The sequence below is a fragment of the Corvus kubaryi genome, unplaced genomic scaffold (genome assembly GCF_017639235.1).
Source record: "Corvus kubaryi isolate FWS band 111438036 unplaced genomic scaffold, C.kubaryi_AGA036_p1.0 37398, whole genome shotgun sequence".
NCBI lineage: Eukaryota > Metazoa > Chordata > Aves > Passeriformes > Corvidae > Corvus > Corvus kubaryi.
The window spans coordinates 57,554,223-57,564,258 of NW_024581137.1; the positions used below are offsets into that span (position 1 = coordinate 57,554,223).

General features: G+C 48.5%; 2 long non-coding RNA genes across 2 annotated transcripts in view; one reads left to right on the forward strand and one right to left on the reverse strand.

Moving 5' to 3' along the window:
* Positions 1 to 210: 210 nt before the first annotated feature.
* LOC121671648 overlaps positions 211 to 10,036 on the reverse strand; it is a 22,483-nt gene continuing 12,657 nt past the window's right edge. The window contains exons 2-3 of the long non-coding RNA XR_006018565.1: positions 7,944 to 8,076; positions 211 to 1,415 (exon numbers count right to left, since the gene is read on the reverse strand). This is a non-coding gene — a long non-coding RNA (uncharacterized LOC121671648). The remainder of the gene's footprint in view (positions 1,416 to 7,943; positions 8,077 to 10,036) is intronic.
* The window catches only part of LOC121671647, a 21,338-nt gene continuing 17,871 nt past the window's right edge, over positions 6,570 to 10,036 (forward strand). The window contains exon 1 of the long non-coding RNA XR_006018564.1: positions 6,570 to 6,583. This is a non-coding gene — a long non-coding RNA (uncharacterized LOC121671647). The remainder of the gene's footprint in view (positions 6,584 to 10,036) is intronic.

Sequence of the window (10,036 nt, forward strand, 5' to 3'; positions counted from 1 at the left end):
ATTTTTATTTTATTTTTTATTTCATTATTCCTTTTTATTTTTATTTTTATTTTTCCTTTTTTTTATTTTACAATTTTGCCATTTTTAATTCTTATTTTTACAACTCTTTGCTCTTATTTTTACCATTTAACAGCCTTTTATTTTTTTATTTTTACAATTTTCTAATTTTTACCATTTTACCATTTCTTATTTTTATTTTTCACCATTTTTTTCCTCTTGGAAATGCCCAGCCCAGAGCAGTGATGGAGTCCCCATCCCTGGGAGGACTTCAAATCCATGGGAATAAATCTCCGCCTGGTGGGACACAAAGTGTTTCCCATTTAAAGGCTGAGCTCCCACTCCAAGGTCTGGGGCCCTCCTCCAAATATTCCAGGGATCCAGGTGGATCTGCTGGAACTGGTTTCTAATTCCACCTTTGAACAGGAAGCTGCTTTGCCCTTATATTTTTGTTTTCCTAATCCAGGGGATACATTTATTCCTTGGAATAAAAATGTTTAGGCACAGGAAAGAAGAAATGTTTATTTCCATAACCTTTTCCAACTTTCCAGTAGGAAAACTGAACCCAAAAAAAACCCCTCGGTTCCAATTACTCTTTTAATTTGCTTTTTCTTTTTTTTCTTTTTTTTTTTTTTTTAATTAAAAGCATCAATTTTGGTGGTGTTTCCAAGAAAACTTGGTTACGAGGCTTTGTTCCCTGAAATGAAGGAATAAAGGAGTTGGAATCCGATTTTTAGGATTCAAAGGCTGCCAAAATGTCCCACAGCTGACACAATCCGGATTTTCCTCATTAACCACTTACGATTTCCTTGAGATCCAGACAGACCCGATGGGAGCCGCTCGACGCCAGCCAAAACCAGGAAAATCAGAGGGTGCTCAGTGAGGGGGTCAGGATTTGGATGAGAACTGAGGGGGAAAAACCTCGGGAAACCATCATCCATCCCTGTTGGAATGTGGAAGGATCCTGCTTCCCACTGCCCGGCTTTGGTCGTGGTTCATGTTCAATATTCCAACCATTTCCATGGTTTTCATCTCCATTCCGAGTTTTGGTGGAACCGTGACGTCACAACCTGGCTGTTAATCTCCATGGAATCCTGGAATTGTTTGGGTTGGAAGGGACCTTAAGGATCGTCCAGTTGGCCACGGGCAGGGACATCTCCATGGAGATCAGGTTGCTCCAAGCCCATCCAGCCTGTTTCCAGTGCTGCTCTACCAACCCACAAAGAGAATTCCAGTCGTTATCCACTGGAAAATCAGCCATTCCAAGTGCGAGGGTTGTCATTCCCCTCTCCAGGCAGAGTTTTCCCTGAAACCACTGGATTCTGGGCAGCAATGTTGAAAAACTTGGATCTCATGTGGATCTCTTCCAGTCTGGAGAAGAGAAGCTTTGGGGTGACCTCGCTGTGATTTTCCAGGACCTGAGGGAGATACAAGAAAGATGGAGAGGGAATATTTCCAAGGATATGGAGGGACAGGACAAGGGAGAATGGATTCAAACTGACAGAGAGGAGGTTTCGATGGGATTTTGGGAAGGAATTCCTGGCTGGGAGGGTGGGGAGGGGCTGGGCTGGAATTGCCAGAGAAGCTGTGGCTGCCCCTGGATCCCTGGCAGTGCCCAAGGCCAGGTTGGACATTGGGGCTGGGAGCAGCCTGGGACAGTGGGAGGTGTCCCTGCCCATGGAATGAGATGATTGAAGTCCCTTCCATCCCAAACCATTCCATGATTCCATGACCTTGGAGCTGGACCCCCTTGCACAGGCAGGATTTACCACGTGCCTGTGGCCGAGGCGATCCCATTTTTCCCACCTGAGGATGGAGCACCTGGCCAGAAATGGATGCAAATCCTCCTGGATCTTGCAGAATGCAAACACTGGGAATGTGCTAAGCTATTCCCGAGATAAATCAGTGAGGAGACGAGACACACACCCCAAATCCCCCTTCCCAAGTGGAAATTCCTCATTATCTCCCGGCTGGATTTGCAAATCTGGAAAAAACCAAACAAGGAATATCGCAGAGGACAAAACTCTCCGGCGTGAGGAGCAGCACCAGGAATTCCTTCCTTCCTTCCGAAGGCAGTTGTGGATGTAAACCACTGGCAGCAGCTTGTTCCGAGCAATAACAGCTATGTCATGTTTCCTGGAACGTGGGCAGTGCGGAATATCGTTGGAAAAGGAAAATAAACACGGCTCCGCTCTGTGAATCACCGGCCATAAATTCTCACCGAGGAGAAAAAAACAACTCGCACAGCTCAGGGAGCTCACAACTCAGTGGTGTCCCGAGGGAATCAATATCCCGCTTTTCCGAGCGGGGATAAACCTACCATGGGATAAAACAAGCCACGTCCTCCTCCAGTTTCTCAAGTGGGACAAATCTGACAGTCAGTCTGTTTGTTCTGGGTTTAAACTCCACTTTATTGGGTCCTTTTTCCTTTTCTTCCTCTTTTTTTCTCCCTCTTTTTTTTTTTTTGAAGTTGCTTGCCTTGGAAGAAGGATGGCAACTCCCCCCCAAATCCCATAAAGGTGCCGTTCCCAGTGGCCAAAAATTGCATTTAATTTCTTCTAAAAATATTAAGGATCGAGTCTCAATGGGTGAAAACAAACTGAGCCCAGGAGAAGCTCTCCAAACACACATCTCCCAGCTCCTGTAGGATCTGGGGGGAGAAAGATGGAATCCCGGAGTGGTTTGGGTTGGAAGGGATCTTAAAGATCAGCTCATTCCTATCCCCAGGACAGGAATGCAGCTGGAACCAAGAGAGTTGGGAATTTAACTGGAATCTCAGGTTCTGCATTAGAAATAACCATGGAATTAGGGAATATCCTGAGTGATCCATCAGGATTATCCAGCCCAGCCCCTGGCCCTGCATGGACACCCCAAGAATCCCAGCCTGGGCATCCCTGGCAGCGCTGTCCCAACGCTCCTGGAACTCTGGATGAGCTGTGCCCATTCCCTGGGCAGCCTGGGCAGTGCCCAGCACCCTCTGGGGGAAGAACCTTTCCCTAAATCCAACCTAAACCTCCCCTGGAACAGCTCCATAAATCCGGGGGAGTCTTCTGTCAAGTCATTCCAAGCATGTAAGACCCCCAAGGAGATTTTCATCCTGGTGGAAGGTGGAACCTGTCCAAGGTGGGAGTTTTTCTGGAGCAGCACAAGGATTATTCTGGTTCTCCAGCCTGGCCTTGGATTCATTCCAGCCAAGTCAGGACCAACCTGGATAATTACACAGGGAATTACATCCCTAAAACTCTCACCTGGCTTAAGAAGTAGAAAGAAAAAATCCTCAGAATGAGGAATTCCCCAAAGAAACTTCTGCCTGGAGGGATTTTTGGGAATTACATCCCTGCAAGTTAGAGCCCGGTGTCTTTATCCAACACCTGCACAACTGAACCTGATGTGGAGCCGGAGCTGAGGAAATTCCAGGAGGCTCCACATCCCTTTTGACATCTGACGCCCTCTGAAGCCATTCCAGCAGATTGGAGGAGTCCCGGAGGCTGGGATGGCTCTCCAGAGGGGTGGGAGAGATCCGTATCTCCCTCCTTCGGAGCGACAAATTGTTCACCTGGCGACGAGCAACAATGGAGGCTTTGAGGCCATCGGTGACCGAGGCACGGAAAAATTCCTTGCCGGACACTTCCCTCCTTTATATCCCTGCTAATCATCCCTCTGCTGTCAGCAGGGAATGTCATCAGCCTTCAGCAAGGCATCAAAGAGAGACAGAGCGATCCCTAATCCCGCTCCGCCCTTCCCAGCCGCGTGAAAGGGAACGAGAGAAAACCTGGGAAAGGCCAGCGCGGAAATCCGGGAGCAGGGAATGCGGGATGAGAGGATGTTGCCTCTCTTTGGCTGCTGCCAGCCAGTTTTGCTCTTGTCTTCGTTATTTATTTCTTGATTAACAAATTCCTTTCTGCCCCAGAGTTTTTGGGAAATGCTCCATCAAAACCGGCTCCCGATGGGAAACAGGGGCTTGGGATTCTGAGGTTTTGACTTGGGAATGCACCTGCTTCCTGTGAGGGGAAAGTAATAATTTAAAAAATATATTTTTAACTAATAATACGAGAAATGCATCATGGGAATATTTTTATAGGATCATGGAATGGTTTGGGGTGGAAGGGACCTTCAAGATCATCTAATTCCATGGGGAAGGGACACCTTCCACTATCCCAAGGGGCTCCAAGCCCCTCCAACCTGGCTTTTGTTCTGGACCTTGACTGATCCAGTGAAAATTCCAACATTCCTTTACCTCTCCCTGCTCCGAGTGGAAGGTTGGATTCGAGATTTCCCAGGAAAAATTCCAACCAGCACATCCATATTCCTGCAGCCCTGGCGTTCATCAGCCGTAAAGGAAACTTGGGAGACACCGGGATAAATCCCTGTTCCTCATGATCAATCATTTTAAATCATTAATCCATATTTTACCAAGGCAAAATCGATCGGGAATATCCCTTCCCGTTTTTCGCTTTTTGTTCCCCTTCTCCACTCCCTGCTCCTCTTTTCCAGTTGTATCCCAAACCAGATCCACAAAAAACCACAAGAAAGAACCAAAAAAACACCCCCCAAAACCAAAATATAACCCCAAAGCGCTGCAATTTACTTCATTTTTTTCAGCAAAAATCCTCACTGGTGGGAGAAATCAGGATCTGCAAATTCCTTAAAAAATAGGAAAGGGGGTTAAAAACAAAGGTTCTTCCAAAACCAGACATTTTAATGGAGGAAATTGGGAATATGAATCTTGGAATGATCCTTTTCAATAACTCGGGGAACTTCTGTAGCTGAATCGCCCCCGGGATTTAGGAAGACAAAGATCCAGGAGTTATAGCTGATATTCCGGGTGGTTTTCCATGCCATTGAAAGGGAAACTCTGGAGCCCAGCTGGAAATGAGCTGATGCCTTTCCTGTGCACAAAAGCACCGAGAAAAGCCTAAATTTTAATTCATTTTAATTAATTTTAAATTAATTTTTAAATAATTTTCAATTAATTTTAAATTAATTTAAAATTAATTTTAAATTAATTTTTAATTTAGCTTAGAAATAAATTAGTGGGAACAGAATTCCAGGATGGTTTGAGTTGGAAAGGACCTTTAGGATCATCCAGTTCTATAGGCAGAGACACATTCCACTAAAACCAGTAGTAATTAATCACCCTCCAGGTTCTCAATTTGTTCAATTTCCCCTTTTTCATGGAAAATCCCAAAGCGAGGAATTCTTCCCTTGCTGGATTGTGTGCAGGGGAAACATTCGAAGGGAATGGGATTAAGGAAGTGGATCTGGATCAGCTCCTGATTCGCCCTCCTCACACCTCAGTGTTACACAAGAATCCCACTGGTTTCCATCCCGGCAATTCCTTGGCTTCCCACTGTTTATATTCCACAGGACTCATTCCAAGAGTGGAGGTGGTGGTGTCGGGAGATGGAATTGCTCTGTTTTTCGGGAGCGGACTTCTCAGTGGGTCATTTACAGCTGTGCAATTCAGCTCCAAATTTTGGGAACTTTTTTAAAAGGAAGTCAACGGTCCGGGATCAGATTTGGGATGTGCAGTGGATGAGAACCAGAAGCCCAAAATTCTGAGCAGAAATCCAGAAATCCTTCACTAGAAAGGGGTCTCCTGTCCTGGAGCCGAGGTGAGTATTCTCGGTGAGCTTCCAGGATGATCCTGGTGGATGGACACAGCTGTAACTTCTCCATCCCAGAGATCCATGGAGCAAAGCGATTTTCCTTAAGAAAATCATATCCCAGGAACGAAACCGGGAATGCTGTAAGGTCAGATGGCGACAGCTGTTTCATCCCAGGATTCCATGATCTTCTGAGGTGGATTTGGGAATACTCATCTCCTGGAGGTGTCATTCTCCGTTAAGCACAGGGAAGTATCAACAATTTATCGTAGAATCCCAGAATTCCAGAATGGTTTGGGTGGGAAGGGACCTTAAAGCCCATCCCATTCCCACCCCATTCCATGGGCAGGGACCCCTCCCACTGTCCCAGGCTGCTCCCAGCCCCAATGTCCAGCCTGGCCTTGGGCACTGCCAGGGATCCAGGGGCAGCCACAGCTGCTCTGGCAATTCCAGCCCAGCCCCTCCCCACCCTCCCAGCCAGCAATTCCCAATTCCCAATCTCCCATCCATCGCTGCCCTCTGGCACTGGGAAGCCATTCCCTGGGTCCTGTCCCTCCAGGCCTTGTCCCCAGTCCCTCTCCAACTCTCCTGGAGCCCCTTTGGGCCCTGGAAGGGGCTCGGAGCTCTCCCTGGATCCTTCCCTTCTCCAGGGGAACATTCCCAGCTCTTCCAGAGCAGAGGGACCCCAGCCCTTGGAACATCTCCATGGATTCCTCTGGACTCTCTCCAGCAGCTCCACATCCTCCTGATGTTGGGATCCAGGGCTGGAGCAGCTCTGCAGGTGGGGAATCACCTGAGTGGGACAGAGGGGCAGAATTCCCCCATTCCCTGCTTCCCACACCATTTGGGATGAGCTCAGCACACAGGGGGATTTTGGGCAGCACCTTCCTGGGATGCTCCCAATCCCTTCATCCCAGAGATTCTATGGATACCTGAGCCTTCCCTCATCAGGTGCTTTAGTGTCCCAAAGGACAAATGGGGTGAAGGAAATCCCAGCAGGGACAGCTGGCCGAGGTCACGGAGCACAGCAGGACACGCGTCCCTCTGTCCCAGCCTCCCAGCAGGACACGTTCCACCACCAGCAGCTCCGTGTCTGCTCCCAGGGATTTGGGTTTCCAAATACGGCAAAGAGCCCGGCTTTTCCCTCCTGCCCATGGATCCCAAAATAGCTCATCAGACCAGACATCCCGTTGGGAAATCTCCTGCTCCCAGCGTGGGGACGGAACAGCCGCTTGCTGTGAGTCGTCACCACGAGCGAGGATCCTCTTCCGGGGCCCGGCTTTCCAGAGGCCCTCCCAGGCCCCATCTCCACCTTTCCTTGGGATCTGGGGCTTGTTGATCCTGGCAGCCCACCTGGGAACAGGCAGGAGTCCAGCCTGTTCACACGTTGACAGCAGATTGACATGTGAGGATCTGCCTGGGAATTCCAGGACTCGGATTGCTCGGATTTCTCTCCCAGGGTGCTGATGGGAAAATCCATGCGGGATGCAAGGGCTGCTGAGGGAATGGGATGGCTCTGAGGGATGTCTTGGGAAGATTTCATTCCTGAGGGATTTCCTTGCTGCCGCCTCCTCATCACAGAGCCACGAAAATGTGGGGGAAACGGAATTCTCTTGAGACCCAAGGGAATTGTGGGCAGAAGTCAGGAATCCCTTCCAGAGCCCAAAGGAGCTCCAGGAGAGCTGGAGAGGGACTGGGGACAAGGCCTGGAAGGACAGGAGCCAGGGAATGGCTTCCCAGTGCCAGAGGGCAGGGCTGGATGGGAGATTGGGAATTGGGAATTGCTGGCTGGGAGGGTGGGGAGGGGCTGGGCTGGAATTGCCAGAGCAGCTGTGGCTGCCCCTGGATCCCTGGAAGTGTCCAAGGCCAGGCTGGACGGAGCCTGGATAACCTTGGGATAGTGGGAGGTGTCCCTGCCATGGCAGGGGGTGGGAAATAAATGATCCCTAAATCCCTTCCAACCCAACCCATTCCATGATTCCATGATTCAGTGATAACCCCCCTGCAGATCCTCCGGAAAACAGGAGCGAGACAAAGGAAAACTAAAAATTCCTCAGGAGAAAAGCGGATTCGCTGAGGGGAGGGAATGAATCCGGCTTATCCCCGATTTCCCTCACTTTGGATTCGCTGGACATTTTAAGCCGGTCCTTTTGGCTCCCTCCAAACTCCAGGAAGTCAAAAAGAAAACCCTGGAATTGTGATGCTCCTACAAACAGATGAGGCAGATCAGCTCCTGAAGTGCCTGTGTCCCTTGGCTCCGATTTTCCATGGATATCTGGGATGGATCCTCGGCAGGATGAAACCCACTCCATTTTCCATCAAAAATCATCGTTTTCTCACCCGTTTTGGCAGAATTTGGCTTCATTAAAGAGTCTGAGACCCCAAGACAAGAGATTTCATGGCAAAACAGAATCCAGACACGGCTGTCCCGATGATTTTGCTCCTTCCTGCTCCAAAAGGTTTTCCAGAGTTCCTAAGGAATGACAGACAGGGTATTTAATAGCTTGGCTTCTGTGGAGGCAGCTGCTAAATGACATCACTGTTCCCCATCCCAAACGGAACCATTTGCTGTCACCACGGAGAAAAAAATGGGAATATTTCTGTTTATTCAGAACTGATCGGCAGAAAAACTGTGGGATTGAGGGGAGGCCTCTTCCTCATCCCAAAAATTCCAGGGCCATCTCCTCTATTCCTTTGTCTGTGGTGAGAATGGATCTGGTGAGGAATAAAAAGTGTTTTTCCTGAGCTCCTCACATTTTAGAGGGAAAGCGGGAAAAGGGAAAACGGGTTTCTTCGGAATATTTGAGCAGAAAATTCCAACATGGAAGGTTTTTCATCGGAGAGAAGTTGATGGGAGAACACAGCCGAAGTATTTCTTCCCATAAATACCTTTTTTTTTCATTCGTACTTGCCAAAATTAAATAAAAATAAGAAAAATTCAGTATTTTCGGGGTAGAAAATGAAATCTTTCACGTTGATCCCAAAAAGCTGTCCCGAAACAAAGGATATTTTCCAAAGCCTTTTCCCTCCTCAGCCTTCGATCCATGCCCTCCCCATGAGATCATCTTCCCCTCAGGAATGAGCCCAACTGGAAAAGCAAACAGCAGCCGTAAAACGGTTGGGAATGGCGCTGGCACCGCAGCAGGAGCTGTTTTGTGGGCATTTTGTGGGATTCAGGAGCGACTCTGGATGGCCTCTGTGCTTCCCACACATACGGAAACTGGCGGGATCCATGGAGCCAGCTTTTCCCTCTGGCTCTCCCAGACGTCTGTGGTGTGATTTTGGATGGATTCCCAGCCACAAACCCTTCCCCAGCCTGTCCATCCTTTGAGAGTTGCTCCCTTTCTCCCGCTGGGAAGTTTTCCAGATTCCTGAGGGTGAGGAGAACAACCGGACTCCATCAATGCTCCGTGAGGATCTGCATCCATATTTTTTCATGGAGAAAGCTTTTTATCAAACCCAGTGTCCAAAGCCATCCCTGCAGCTTGAGGAAGGAACGTGCCATGAATAATTCGGGTGCAAGTCAGGTTATCCTTGAAAAAAAGACCTTTTTCCCAATTTTCCACTGGATTCCATGAGATATCTCCCAGGGTGGAGTCCAGAGGAGAAACCTGATTAAAATCCTAAGGCGAGGGAAATGACCCACACGGCAGCACATCCTTCTGTCCTGAGGAACGTTTGTCCTGGAAAACAGATCCAGATTGGAAATATCCAAGTGAAGGTGTAGGAAAGAGAGCGACACCTCTTCCTTCCAGAGCCTGGAACTGGAATTATCCTGGGGTTTATCCCCGGGGTATAAATACCTACAAATCCACTCGTCCTTGTGCGGCCACGGGTGTGAGAAGATGGATGAGAAGATCGCAGGATCACAGGATCATTTTGGTTGGAAAAGAACCTCCAGGATCATGGACTCCAACTTGTGACTGAAGGTGGCTGAGGACATGGAAAAGGTGGATGAGAACATGGAGAAGGTGGAGGAGGACATGAAAAAGGTGGATGAGAACATGGAGGAGATCACAGAGTCACAGGATCATGGGATCATTTCAGCTGGAAAAGACCTTCAGGATCATCAAGTTCAACCTGTGATGAAGATGGCTGAGAACATGGAGAAGGTGGATGAGAACATGGAGAAGGTGGATGAGAACGTGGAGAAGGTGGATGAGAACGTGGAGGACATCACAGTATCACAGGATCACAGAATCATGTCAATTGGAAAAGATCTCCAGGATCATGGAGTCCAACCTGTTATGAAGATGATGGCTGAGGACATGGAAAAGGTGGATGAGAACACAGAGAAGGTGGATGAGAATACAGAGAAGGTGGAGGAGAACATGGAGAAGGTGGAGGAGAACATGGAAAAGGTGGAGGAGAACAAGGAAAAGGTGGAGGAGAACACGGAGAAGGTGGATGAGAACATGGAGAAGGTGGATGAG